Source organism: Ursus arctos, unplaced genomic scaffold (genome assembly GCF_023065955.2).
Source record: "Ursus arctos isolate Adak ecotype North America unplaced genomic scaffold, UrsArc2.0 scaffold_26, whole genome shotgun sequence".
NCBI lineage: Eukaryota > Metazoa > Chordata > Mammalia > Carnivora > Ursidae > Ursus > Ursus arctos.
This window is the reverse complement of record NW_026622941.1, coordinates 3,543,219-3,558,768: the sequence shown is the minus strand read 5'-3', so window position 1 is coordinate 3,558,768 and position 15,550 is coordinate 3,543,219.

The following is a 15,550-nucleotide window of genomic DNA, read 5'->3' as shown; positions in this document are numbered from 1 at the left end:
CCTTCGGCTCAGGTCATGATCCCAGGGTCCTGGGGTCGAGTCCCATGGTGGGCTCCCTGCTCAGCGGGGAGTCTGCTTGTCCCTCTCCTTCTCTCCTCTGCCCTGCTCATGCTCTTGCTTGCTCCCTCTCTCTCAAGTAAATAAATAAAATCTTTTAAAAAAATTAATAGGCATAGTTCTGTTTAACCACAGGGGCGAGGAACCTCTTGACCTTTTCACACTCTTCAAATATCACACTGAATGGGAAGAAAGGAACAAGTGGAATAAACTAAACAAATTAAGGTTTTACTAAAACTGGAACAATTTGAGCAACAAAATGAATAAGGATCGTACCAGATTTTAACCCAAAGAATGAAATATATTCACAAATCCATGCTAATAAATAAATCAATTAATTAAATAAATAAATGGGGGGGAGGACATCTCTTCTGTACAGTACAATTCTAATTAATAAAAGTAGAAGGAAAGCAAGAAATAGAAACCCACCATTAGACAAACACCACTCTAATAATTGTTGGAGACAAGATCCACCGATGATTGCTAAAATTAGTGAGTGAGAAGTTTACATAGTCTCAAAGCATCTCCCCCAAGATATTTATTAACTACAAAGAGAGAGTAACTTCATGGTGGAGACATCAGACAGAAACCACCAGAAAGGCCAACATCTCCAGTAATAAGACATATCACTACCACGTCACAAACCGCAGGAGATGACGGATGAAGAAAAACACAACCACACTTCTGCCAAGGACGCAGTTCAGTCATGAGGAAACATCAGACAGAGCCACGGTGGGGGACACCGGACAAAATAACTGACCAGTGCTCTTCGGAAGTGCCACAGTCGTGAAAGACAAAGAGACAGGGACTGTTGCAGGCCTCAGGAGACTGAGGGGAAATAAGGCTCACATGTACCCTGGGACCCTACCTCAGATCCTAGACAGGACACTGGGAAATTCGAAGAAGGCCGTTAGGTTGATGGCGCTCCACCGGTGTTATATTCCTGTTCTGACAGTCGTGTGACGGTTGGCTAAGATGTTCGCTTTGGGGGTATATGGAAACTGTACTATTTTTACATTTCCTTAAGTCTAAAATTAATTTAAAATAAAAAGGGTTTTTCTTCAAAGATGATGATTTGCTCCCTGACTACTGCCGTCCAAGCACTTGACCCTGTGGGGCAAAGCGCCGGGACCACAGGTGTACTGAAAACGCCAAAGACTCTTCTCTTGTGCTGTTCGATTCCAGGGAGGATAGTCTAAATTCTATAAGCCCAAGGTCTTAAAGAACAAAACTTATGACGAAGAATATTAATGATATCAGTCATCACCATTACTCATTTTATCGGGCACTTCCAGTATGCCAGGCACTGTGCTGAGTGCTCTCCACGCGCCATCTCATTCACCCTCAGAATAAGCCTATGAAACACAGGTAGAGGCCACTTTTGGGCAGCAGGCTTGAACAACGGAAGCCTAAGTCAGGTAGAAGGGCCCACAGTGCCCCCAGCCCCCGGGGGAATACAGACAGGCCCATCAGGGGACCCACCTCAGAATACCTATAAGCTCTAACTGGCCAGTGGGTTACTGACACCCGGCCGCAGGCACCAAAGAGGAGAATTCCATACGTGCCCGTACCTCCTCGCCCTCCCCCCTTAAATACAGCCCCCACCCACTCCCTCGTGCCACACAGCCTCGCCTCTGCTGTCCTGCCCTCGGCTCCCTTGCCCTGTCTTCAATAAACCTCCATCTCCTTTGTTCTGCCTCGGGTGAATTCTTTCACCTCCCGCGCTGCTGGCTTCCATCCAAGCGGGTCCCCCCACATATGAGGACCCCCATTTGATCAGGAGAGACAACAGAGATTGCTAGTACGATCTCTAAAAATGAGAAACCAGTAGATAAATAAACAAATAAATAAATAAAGCCCCAGAAAGTAAATGACTTTCTTAAGGTCACGTAACTAGAAAATGTTTAGAGGCAGAATTTGAATTCAGGCTTGTAAGATTTCAAAGTCCACTACATAACAACTACCAGGCTACACTTTAACTCCAGGAGGAAAAAAAAGACAAGAAAAGGGCCACCAAGCACAGCTCTGGCGCTGTGTGTATCTGGGCTATTGCCGGCCCACGGGATTAAACATAGCTTTCTTAGGAAAGAGGTGAGTAATGAAATGACAAGAAAAAATATTGTTTTCACCAAAAACTTCATCAGACCTGAAGAATATTTCAACAATCTAATCAGAGGCAATCTCCTATCCAGATGTGCGTACAATCCGCCCCCACTACTCTGCCTTCCCGAGCAAGGAAGGAAAAATCATAACTTTTTTCTTTAACTCCAGAAAATTGTTCTTTTCCAACTGTATCCAGTTTCTTCTGATCCCTGTTTCCCTGGTTTCTCATCTGACCCTCAGAACACGCAGAGAGGAGAGTTTGCAACATTTATGTGACTAGTCTCAGCAGGAAACTCTTGGCTGATTAACAGTGAGCGATAGGGGCTCTGAGTGAATGGAGAAATTCTCGACATAGCTTCGACAGCCTGACACTATAGCCCAGAGCCACGGTGAGAGATCAGGGCAGAGGGACCACATGTAAAAAGAACAATTTCAACCTTTGGACAGTCTTTGATGCTAAACGTTTTTAAACAGCACTGCGGGAGTGTGTTTGTGATGGGCAAGGACATACCTCCATGCACCGATTACATAGCCGATGGATACCGAACGGGAGGTACGCCCGTAATCTCATCTCTGACCGCTGAGGACTCTTCTTCATCCAGAGAAAGAGAGGGAACCCAAAAGGGAGCACGGTGACAGAGCTCTCCTCTGTCCTTGTTCCCCCAAACTAGAAAAGAACGGGGCCCACTCACGCTGTTGGGTCAATGCCCACCTGCCGAAGACACCAGGGACACACCTGGAGTTAAACAGGTTAACTACTCACTGCAACAGGGGAGAACGCACAGTACGGGAAGGGTGGGGACTCTCGGCAGGAGGGGGTTAGGAAGGATTTGTTCTAAAATGAATTTGTGTTGGGTGATTTTGTGAGGGTTCAGGAAGCAGAGCTTTGCTCTGGATTGGATGCTACTAGAAAGCAGAGATAATTTCACGATCGGCTCTCTTAATTTCATCGGGAAAGCAGGAAGAGCGAAGTGAAGCTAGCGGGGGGAACTGGTGGGCAGGCAGCCGTCCTCCGTGTCAGCCAGCATAGGGAGATGTTCGGTCGTTTCTTGTGATCTGGACACTGTCCATGTCTTTGTCTCTTGGACGACATGATCACAGAGCCGTCTTATTTCTGTCTTTATCCATCGTGATCCCAACGTGGCCTTGTCGGATGCTGATGCGTGAGCAGCTTTATGTTCACGGGGAGAACGCGGGGCCCAACCGTGAGCGTCAAGGTCCAGCAACAACAAGATTTTGGCAGGTGCCACTGAAGGTTTAGGTGCCATGGGCTTCTTTTCTCGATGGTCAACACACGCGCCCATGGAACTGAATGGAGACAGTGGGGGCTGCTGACTGCAGACAGGAGGAAACCTACATTCGGTCTCGGAGGCCTTGGCCCCAGCTTCTCACGTGCCCTTTCCCCTGCTGTCAAGCCTTCAAACAGAGCGCGACCCCAACATTCTTCACTCCTGTTACATCTCACTCCTACTCCCTCCGTTAAGAAAAAGGAAAATAAATTTCTAGAATAGACTGACATCATTTGGCCATTTTCCTCTCGATTCTTCTAAGATTAATATGTAAAATCTTCTGAATCAGAAATCGCAAAGCATTACCAGGGAGTTTGGAGGAAACCTTGCTTCCATGGGCCTTGTGTCAATTAGGAAAGACAGGATTAGGAGAGGATGACCTCCCTAAGGGGTTGTAAACCCTTCTTTGACACTAAGAACTCAACTGCTCCCGGAGGTTGCCAGCTTTGTTAGAATGCTTACAACTGTGGCTGATGGCCTTGCACGTGAGAATCTGGCCCATCCACTCCTGCCAACTTTGCTTCCCTCTCCTTTCAAACATGGTCCTCCCCTCCCATCAAATGCTTTTTCTCAAAGTCCCCAAGGATGTCCTACTCGGGCCCATCTCACCTGGTCTACTTTCCCTCATTCACTCCAGATCCTACCTGCTCTTCAAGACCACCTCAAATCCCACACTTTCCATGAAGTGTTCATCAGAACTGGACTTCTGTGGCAGTCTGTACCATTTAAAGATTTATTTATTTGAGAGCAAGAAAGAGAGAGCTAGAGAGTGCAAAAGAGCATGAGTGGGAGAGGCAGAGGGAGAGAGAGGGAATTTCAAGCAGACTCCCCATGGAGCACAGAGCCCATTGCAGGGCTGGATCTCAAGACCCTGAGATCAGAACCTGAGCTGAAATCGAGAGTCGGACACTTAACCGACTGCGCCACCTAGGCACCCCCAGCAGTCTGTCCCATTTAATTCAACAGTTAGTCTCTCATGTGTGTTTCCTAATCGGTTTCAATGCAAGAGTTTGTGAACTCCTTAAGAGGGAAGAAAAAAACTTAGTTTTCTCTATTCTCAAAGAACACATAGTGTTAGACACACAGGAGGGTCCTGATGCAAATCTGCTGATTGATTGCCACCAGGCTTCCACTTCAGGTAGGCATGTGTGTTAACTGGGAAAGGAGGCAACCAGAGCAGAATATGGATTTCTTCCCAGGTACACAGCCCAGGGTGTTTTTCAAGGCAAAGTTCATGCCGTCAAAATCTGCAATGTCTTTCCCAGAGCGGCTGTTAATGAGAGGTGCTGCTAAACCAGGAAATCAGGAGTATGTGATCTTTTCCTAGAAAGTGATTCCCAACGCTGACGGTGTATCAGAATCTCCCATAGGGCTATATAAATTTAAAGATAGCTCTATTTAACTATATATATACGTACATGCCAATCTAGCTGGCTATATATATACATATTATATATAACATATATAAATTTATAGTCTGGGTCCCACCTAAAAGATTCAGTCTTCGGGGGTGGGGTCCGGATATCTCTGTATTTTAAAGCCCTACAGTGATCCTGAGGCATACTGACGCCAATTCTCACAAAGAGGATCTTGATTCTACCAAAACTTGACGCACAACCAGGGTTGAGAACTACTGCATCTGAAGAAGGCTACCACATCAGACCTATCTCTAAGGGATACAGAGACTGACCGATAGACGCAGACATAGGCAGATACCTGTACGGATGGGTGTATCTGTATCTATCTACCTACAGCCCAAGAAGCTAAGGGTCTATTACTCACTTAAACCATTTCCACATAGGAAGACCACACACTCCACTCAGAGTCCCCTCCCAAATCACATCACTCTTAGCAGGTAAGGAGCTTCTATCTTCACTCTTACCTTGTTTGACCATTGGAATCACCTAGAAAACATTTTTAAAATTACTGACGCTTGGCTCCCAGCCCTAAAGATGCTGATTTCATTTTTCTGAAGTGCAGCTTAGCCATTGACTTTTTTTTTCAGATTTAATTTTTTTGAAAGAGAAAGCAAGAACTCAAGTGCACACGAGTAGGGGGAGGGGCAGAGGCAGAGGGAGAAGCAGATTCCCTGCTGAGCAGGAAGCCTGATGCAGGGCTCCGTCAGAGGACCCCGAGATCACGACCTGAGCTGGAGTCAGATGCTTAACCAACTGAGCCACCCAGGCACCCCTGGGCCACTGACTCTTTTAAAAAAGCTCCCCAGATGATTCTAATGGGCAGCACAAGTAAAACCTCTGTAGCCCAAATCCTCTTCGTGCAGTTATCTTCCTTCTCAGTCCATTCTCAGGGAAGATTACTACAGCTGGCTTTATATTTGAAACTCTTTTCGAAAGCCACCCTCAGCCTTTTCTTCTCCAAGATAAATAATCACAAATCCTTTTGTCTTTTCTAAGAGTTCTCCTTCCTTACTGCACCCACTGTTTTCACTGCTGTCTTCTGGGTGCTCTCCAGGCTCTTAACATCTCTGTCAAGCTGGAGTGCCCAAAACTTCACCATGACTCCACATGCCCTATTGCCGTTGACTGGTTTGGGGTGTGCCTGCTTCAAAGTGCCTCTGCATTGCGGACTCAATTCTTGGTTTCCACCGATCAAGAAATCCTGCAATGGAGGAACTCCACATACATACCAGCAAACTAAGAAGCAGAAGCCTAAAGAAGTGACTATTGGGGGGCGCCTGGGTGGCTCAGTTGTTAAGCCTCTGCCTTTGGCTCAGGGCGTGATCCCAGGGTCCTGGGATCGAGCCCCGCATTGGGCTCCCTGCTCCGCTGGGAGCCTGCTTCTTCCTCTCCCACTCCCCCTGCTTGTGTTCCCTCTCTCACTGGCTGTCTCTCTCTCTGTCAAATAAATAAATAAAATCTTTAAAAAAAAAAAAAGAAAAAGAAGTGACTGTTGGACTTGGGTGTTAAGTCCTACCAGGTGACCAATGGCAGGTGCTCAGAGGAGGCAAAAAGGAAGGGCATAAATGCAGAATGAGGGAAGAGCAAATTTCAGTGTGATGGGAACAATGGATAACCTGGAAGGCAGAAGTCCAAGATCTCTGCAAAGCAGAGAGGGTGCAGATACAACTATGGAAAAACACAGCTTAACCAAGAAACACCTTCAAACCTGGCAATTTCATGTGAACTCAGCACAGTATCTCCTTCTCCCTCCACCCGTCCATTCGTCATCTCCCATCGTCTTAACACATCCCACAAACCAGACAAAGTTTGCTTGGTAAACAAATGTTTATTGTACAATGGTAGCTTAATTAGTAATATTAGAAAACGCAAGGTGGCACTAAGCTATCTATACACGATATTCCCAGACACATTTTCATGCATTAACCATGTTTTATTTATTTATTTTTTAAGATTTTATTTATTTATTTGACAGAGAGAGAGAGAGAGACAGCCAGTGAGAGAGGGAACACAAGCAGGGGGAGTGGGAGAGGAAGAAGCAGGCTCATAGCGGAGGAGCCCGATGTGGGGCTCGATCCCAGAATGCTAGGATCATGCCCTGAGCCAAAGGCAGATGCTTAACGACTGAGCCACCCAGGCGCCCCTAACCACGTTTTAGAAATGATTTAGATGCTATTGCATTGGCAGCAGGAGCATGAAAAAGTTGACATTTGGAAATGTTAGGGCTATGTCATTCTAAGACATGACTTAAGATATATGTATATATGTGCATATATAAACAGAACTTAAAGCAGAATATTAAATATATCACAGAAAAGAACTATAACACAACACATAAAGCCAGCACTGACTCATGTCCTTGCTGAGGCATAAAAAGGTCTATAGGCAAGTAGATATATAGGAATCACCCATCGGTAACAGAGATGGAAATCTTACTACCTGGGGAAGAAATTACTACTAGTTAACAAACTTGGGATGAGAACCTTTAAAACTCATTTCTGCTTCTAGTCCCTTGTCTCCTATCTTTTATTACCCCCTATCAAGAAATCAGTTTAGGAAACTCCCAACTAAACCATCCCGAGGAACAAAATAGAAACTCTCAGGATACACAGGAAAGATAAGAGTGTAATTTCAATGAGGAGGGAATCCTCACATTTCCATATTTGTGAATGAAAATTAGGAATGGCAAGTACAGCAATTTTTGCTCACAGCCTCCAAAAGCATGAGGCTACAGAAGACAAGAAAATGTATGGAGAGGAAGCAAATTTGCAGACTCTTAGCTATGCATACTGTGAATCTTATGAATGAAGAAATCCAAGGAGATTTGATGCCTTCCTCCAGAATTATAGCTTGAAGATTAAAAGAATGCTTTGCATAGACATTAAAAAGGATAGGAGCAATTTGGAATGTGTTCAGAAGAGAACTACCAGAGGGTCAAGTAACTCAGAACACATAGGAATAGACGTGATGAGATTTGGAGATTTCTACTTCTCTAAGAAGCAGAAAAGATTTGTTCCACTGAATGCAGGAGGGGATTGGCCAAAGGGCAATTGTAATTACCCCAAATTGCAGCAGTCTTATAGAAGGTTAGCCCAAGTGAAAAAAGTTACTGCTTTTCTTTCTTATGAACATTAGAAAAACAAAGCCATTATACTTTTCTTTCTCAATCTAACTTGAATAGGAAAGTACGGAAATTGTGAATATTGCTAAGCCTCAGGAATTCAGCTTCTTTTCTCAGGCACTTCAGTCTGATGCAGCATATCACTCACGCTCACCGAGTGTGTGACAGACAGACTGTAAGGTGCCCCCCCCAATCACTGCCCCTTGGTATCCCTCTGTGATCTTCTCCTCTGGAGCATGAATAGGGCCCGTTACTTCTAACCAACAGAATACAGCAAAGGTGACAGGACATGTGTGATTAGGTGTACATGATTATATAAGACTGTGACATCCGTGGGGTGTCTGGGTGGCTCAGTCAGTTAAGCGTCTGCCTTCAGCACAGGTCGTGATCCCAGGGTGCTGGGATTGAGCCCCGCATCGGGGTCCCTGCTGAGCGGGGAGCCTGCTTGCTCCCCCTGCTTGTGCTCTTTCTCTGACAAATAAATAAAATCTTTAAAAAAAAAAAAAAGACTGTAACATCGGTCTTGCTAGTAAACTCTCTCCCTTGCTGGCTTTGAGGAAACAAGTGGCCAGGCTGGAAAAACTCATGCACCAAAGCACTTGGGATGGCTTCTGGCCAGCAGCCAACAAAAACAGAGGCCTTTAGTCTGATGACCCACATGAACTAAATGCCCCAACAACCACTTGCACTTGGGAGGGATTCTTCCCCAGCCAAGCTTCAGATGAGACAACCTCAAACACCACCTTGACGACAGCCTTGTGAGACCCAGAAGCAGAAGAACGGCAACACCTTGCCCTGACTCCTGACCCGCAGGAGTTGTGAGGTGATGACTGTGTGTTGTTCTCAACTGCTAAATCTGGGCTATTACTGATCCACAGCAGCCAGTATGAACCCACGTAAGGAGTCACGTTTGAGTATCAGAGGTTTGGGAATGACTATGTTTCCATATGCCTAGAAATGCAAGGCCGCTGCTCAAATACTTTGAAGAGTGGATGAGTACGCTGTAAGAAACTTAAGAAACTTAGTCAACAGAGGAATAATCTAAAGAAACTTCTCATTCCTCACACCAATTAATTCAGGATGGAACAAAAATTTAGCATAGAGAATAAAACTAGAAATATTAAGCAAAATCACAGAGGTATTTTTATTATCTTGTAGAAGTCATTCTAAGAATGTCAGGAAAACCAGGAATTATAAAATTAAAGAAGTTTACATCATAAAAAAATAACTTTCATAAAGTAAAAAATAGTAAGAATAAAAGGCTAATAACAAAGTTGTCAAAAATTTGCAACACAAGACATCATTTGCAACACACAAAAAAAATTTGCAACACAAAAAATCATTTGCAACACAAGACAAAGAAGTAATGTCCTCATTATACATAACTTTTAAAAATCATTGAGTCTATTTAATGCAAAACTATAGAGCCATTAAAAAGAATACAAATCTGTATTTTTGTCTTATACAAATACTCTTATTAAGTAAAAGAAGCAAGTTACGAAGCAGCAGAGTGTGACCTCATTTATGTAAAGGTGTACATATTTGTATATACGCCTACATAAAATATGCACAGATAGCTGTCAGAAAGTGAATCTGGTTAAATCTTAACAGTGGTCCTTTTTTAGTGGAGGGTCATTTTTCATTTATTCTTAGTATTTTTCTTAAACAAATGTGCACGTACTATTTTTTATTTTTTTAAATTTTTGTAAAGATTATTTATTTATTTATTTATTTATTTATTTATTTATTGGAGAGATAGGCGTTGGGGAAGAACAGAGGGAAAGGGAGAAGCAGACGATGCCAAGTGCAGAGCCCGATGCAGGGCTTGATCTCACAACCCTGAGATCACGACCTGAGCTGAAATCAAGAGTCGGACACTTAACCGACTGAGCCACCCAGGCGCCCCTGTACTATTAAAAAAACAAACATGGAAATATATTTTCCCCAAAACATTTTGGGAATATTAGTGCAATAATTTATATTTGGCGGAGAAGTTAAACAGAAAACATTTAGTGAAAAAACACCAATGTGAAAGATACTGAAAGGAAAACAACTTCATGGATGGGATCAATACCAGTATGCTGCAGTCATTTCTGGAGACGACATTATCTCAGGGAGAATGCTCCTGAGATCACTTCTATTTACAAGAAGCGGTAATTTACAAGAAAAAGGGATAAAAGCAGACTAGGCATGTTTTAAAATAGTTTGAGGAGAGCATGGGAGGCAATTTTTTTTTAAGATTATTCATTTATTTGCCAGAGAGAGAGAGGGAGAGAGCGTGCACAAGCACGGGGAGCGGCAGACAGAGGGAGAAGCAGGCTCCTCGATGAGCGAGGACCCCACTGTGAGGCTCAAACCCAGGACCCTGGGATCATGACCTGAGCGAAAGGTGACGCTTAACCGACTGAGCCACCCAGGCGTCCCAGCAATTTTAATTATGATTCTAAGAGGTATAAAAGGAAAATAATAGAATGGTCTATTGAGTTCCATTCAAATAAATGATCTTTTCATACTAGTGATGGGTGAATACACTGGCATAGGTGGGAGGCACACACATAAAAATATGTGAAATATCCTTATTATATGCAGCTCTTAAAAATCATTAGGTCTCCCTATAATGCATTTAGAACTGTGGTTCTCAACCTTTGGCTGCGTTATTAAAATCACTTGGAAACCTTTTTTTTTTAATCCTAATGCTTGAGTTTAGAAAAGGCAAAGCTAGAGAGACCTAAGTAGACTCATGGCTTCTGGGGTTGGAAGTGGAGGTGGGATGACTTGGAAGAGGCATGAAGCTTCTTTCTGGGGTGATGGAAACATTCTAAAGTTAGATTGTGCTGCCAGTCGCACAATTCGGTAAGTTGATTAAGAATCTTTGATTCATAAAATAAAACAAGTGAATTTTATGGTATTATATCTCAAAAAAAGCTGTTCAAAAAAAAATACCGACGCTTGGGCTCTACTTCGAGACACTCTGATTCAAGTGGTTTGGGATGGGCGGGGCAGGGATGGTTTTCCAAATCTCTCCAGATGATTCCAATGTGCTACCAGGGCTGAGAACCACCAATTCAGTTACAGGAGAAATTAATGTTACCAAGGTCAGATTCTGTGAGATAGGGAACATACAGAGCTTCAGACCAGCTCTGGTTTCCAGTGTACATATCCACCTGTGCACATGGAATGCTAGTCACAGTCATCACGAACTCCATTGTGTTGGGGCGACACTACAGTTTCACCTTTAGAATTGTGGCTTGAAAGCTAAAAGGATGCTCTGAATATATATTTAAGATAGGTATGAAGTTGGACTTTGTTCAGATAAATCCAGTGAGTTTGAGTTTGAAGAGACTCAAAGTCATAGCACGGGAGAGAGAATTAATATTAAGCCAGAAGACTGACGATGAGGAGTAGGGAGGTAGAAATAATGGTCATTGTCAAATATTGAAAGGCTGCCAGAGGCAGCTGAACTAGTTTTTCATATCCTCAAAAGAATCAGGACTGATGTATGAGGCTACAGGAAGATGGATTTTAGTTCTTTATAAGGAAGATCTTTACAATAAACTTGTTCTAGGCACTTTACTAGAAGCCGGAGATATAAATGCAGTGACTATGATACAGTCTAGTGGTTCTCAAATTTCGGTAAGCATCACAACAGCCTGGAGGGCTTGTTAAGATGCAGTTTGTAGGCCCCGGCCCCAAAGTTTCTGATTCAGGATGTCTGGTGTAGGGCCCAAGAATTTGCGTTTCTAACACATTCCCAGGTGTTGCTGATACTGCTGATTCAGAGACCACACTTTGTGAACCACTGCATTGGTTTCAGCTCCATGAAAGGACATCTCAATCAGATTAGGAGGAAAGGATTAATCTGAAAGACTTCTCAGAAGAGTTTTGGGGATGAGCTGAATTTTGAAGAATGAGGACTTTTCAAAAGACAACCATAGCCAAAATGGAGTCACTTATGTCAGGCCAGATCACCAAACTGGGGCTTAATACCTAATCTAATTGCAGTTTCAGCCTCCCCCAGAGATGTAGGCTTAATCAGTGGGGAATTTTCTGGTGAGCACCAATAAAGTACTCTGTCACATGGGCCCTCTCTATCCTCCCACCCCAAAAGAAGATATGGGAGTGGCTTGAGACTTCCTGATCTTCCCCCTAAGGGAAAGTGACCTAGTTTGAAACAACCCTTTCTTTTGTTTTGGTAATAACTTCATTGCCCCACCATCCTTCCTATAAAATTTTTCCATTTTGTACAGGTCCTCAGAGCCCCCCTCTAACTTGCTAGATAGGATGCTGTCCTCATGAATCATTTAATAAGGTCAATTAGATCTTCAACTTTACTCAGTTGAATTTTTGTTGATAGGAGACGATGTGGATGAAGGCATGGCAGCCGAAACATAGAGTACGATAAATTGAGAGATTAACAATATATGGGGAGGAACAAAGGCATGAAACAACATTCATTCAAGTCATTTATTGAAAGTTTACCATATGCAGGGGATTCTTCTAGTCGCTGGGTATAGAGATAAGGACACAAAGCTTCTGCCCTCATAGAACTTATAAACAAATCATATATTGCCAAGTCCCATAAGGGAGTAGAACAAGCTGTTGTGAGAGAACAAGGGGCCTCTGAAGAGGTAGCATTTAAACTGGCATCTTGAGAATAAGAGAGCTAGAAGAGCATTCCAGAAAAAGCCTAGGAAACCAACATCTGTGTCTGAAGCAGTGACTGAGGGATGTGTGGAAACAGATGAGCTCAGAAGGGTAAATGGAGCAGATTCCATAGGACAATGTGGGTTGTTTGGGGTTTTTTTGTTTTTGTTTTTTTTTTCATAGGACAATGTGTTGAACAGACTAGCTCTTTAGATAATTCATTCTAGTAATTTGCAAGATAAACTAGCTTGACCAGACTAAAGACTAGTGCAGAAATCCAGGTGAAAACTGAGGAGGGCTTGAGTGAATGCATCACAATGGGAACAGAGGAGATAATTGCATACAGGAAGGGAGGGGTCAGAAAGAATATAGAAGGGTTCACAGAATTTTGGCTTGGGCACCTAGCTATTCTTTTGGAGGGTATAAAGAAAGAGGAACTGTTTTGAGGGTGGGAAGAAAAGTTTGGTTTTTGACACAATGAGTTTAGAGTGATTAAAATAATACCAGATGGTTGATTAAGGAGCAAAGACAGCAAGCACGGGCAGGTGATACTGATTTGGGAAACATCCGAATAAAAGTGGTTAAGTGGTAACTGGAAGTGAACATCCAAAGAGGGTATATAGAGAAGCATCTCTGATGACACCACTTTAAGATGTTGATGGTATAGGTGACCAGGGAAACTCGGGGCTCTCCTGTTAGCTTCAGTTTGCTCAAGTAGGTGTTAGGAGGGTAGGCCACTGCTGAGGGAAGAGGTGTGGGTGGGGATGTGACAACAGTGAAAGTTGTCTTTATTTTATTTTTTTTAAGATTTTACTTATTTGAGAGAGAGAGAGACAGCGAGAGAGGGAACACAAGCAAGGGGAGTGGGAGAGGGAGAAGCAGGCTTCCCACTGAGCAGGGAGTCCCATGTGGGACTCCATCCCAGGACCCTGGGATCATGACCCAAGCTGAACGCAGCTGCTTAACGACTGAGCCACCCAGGCGCCCCAGTGGAAGTAGTCTTTAAAAATAGAAGAGGTTGCTGGACCATTGGGGCTTTGAGAGCCCTCCTACTTGAGTCATTGTGGTGCTACCAATCAGTGGTGTGTACTCAGTAATATTCAGCAGTCCATGCGAGCAAACAAGTCAGATGTCTAAGATGATCCAGAAATTGGTTCTGCAGGGCCAGAGTGATGAGGAAACACCGTGAGTGATAGGCCATGCAGTCTATGCTAAATGGAGAAGAAACAGGGTGGAATATTCAATATAGTCTGTATATTCCCTCATCAGAGCGAACTGAAGGTTGAAAGAAAAGAGCGACTAGAGGTTTCTCAAGGTCATAAATATACCGAGAGGAAGAGATCAAAGGACAAGATGTTAAAAATCAGACTAGTATGAATAGGATCCTAGACATTAACATCTCAGAAATAAGTTTTTTTTTTTTTATTGTTTTACTTATTTCTAGAGAGGGGGAGAGAGAGAGGGAAGGGGGTGAGGGGGAAAGGGAGAGAATCTTAAGCAGGCTCCACGCCCGGCAGGGAGCCCGAGGTAGGGCTCGATCTCACAACCCTGATCTCCACCTGAAGGGAAATCAAGAGTCGGATGCTTAACTGACTGAGCCACCCAGGTGCCCCCAAAAATTAGTTTTTGAGAGTCCAAGCTATGGCCTTGGAATTGGTTTGCTAAATGGAGTTAAAATGATTATTGGAGGTGGAGATCCAGAAACAGTAAAGTCATCCATGATCAATGATATTGCCCAGAAGAATGGTAGGGCTGGAGGCAGAGATGCCCTTGAATCATCAAAGTCCTCAATGAATGTTAAAAGAATAACCAGAGATGACAGTAATGAGGATAGATGGTGGTACAGCTGCAGATCAGAGGCCTCAATGTGTGGCCATGGAAATCAGTAATAACACAAGCACAACAGCCCTTACAACCTACCGGTTCACACCTTGTAGTAGTAAAGTGTGAAAATGAGCGCCTTCAACTTGAAATACCCCTCAGATAAGTGTTGCTGAGAGCCAGGTTCCACTTAATGAAAAAGTAGGTAAGTTCACAAAGGAATAGGGAAGCTAGTCTCTATAATGCTTGCTTGCTTGCTTATGTATGTATGTATGTATGTATGTATGTATGTAATCTTATTTACTTACTTACGTATGTATTATGTAATCTCTCCACCCAACATGGGGCTTGAACTCACAACCCCAAGAGAGCCACATGCTCTGCCAACTGAGCCAGCCAGGTGCCCCTCTATAATGCAAGAAATTGGAAGAAAGGGCAGCAATGGGAACATGAATTGGGAATAGTAGGTAATAGCTATGGAATACAAGGAGAGAGGACTGATGACCGGATGGGCTTCTAGCACTTATTTTCTTTTCTTTTCCTTTTTCTAAGTAGGCTCCACACCCAACACGGGGCTTGAACTTAAAAAACCCTGAGATCAATACTTGGACTGAGATCAAGAGTCAGATGCTTAACCGACTGAGCCACCCAGGCACCGCCCCCCCCCCCCGCCCCCGGACTTCTATGGCAGTAATGAATTACAGGGATGAAAAGCCAAGCGTACTAAACCGGCCTTAATGTTCCAACTGGAACTCTGAAGTAATGTGTCTATGACAAAATAAATAGAAGCACTGAGCACTGACCAAGACTAGGTGTGCTTGAACTGTTGTTCTGGGTTCCAAAGAGCATGAGTGACAATCCATTTAGTGTCTCAACAAAGCTTAGCCTCCAACTCCAGAGGATGGTGAGGTCAGGCCAGAAAGAAGACTAAAATAGACTACTAAGACTGAAGACCAGTGAGTGACCTACTGGTTTCAGCACAGTGCAGCCTAGTATGGAGAGGGAAGGGACGTTCGCTTTGAGTGGTGGGGAAATATTTCTAAGGCCAAATACCAATTCAGGAGGAGGGGGTGGCATAGTTAGGTCTGTCGAAATGT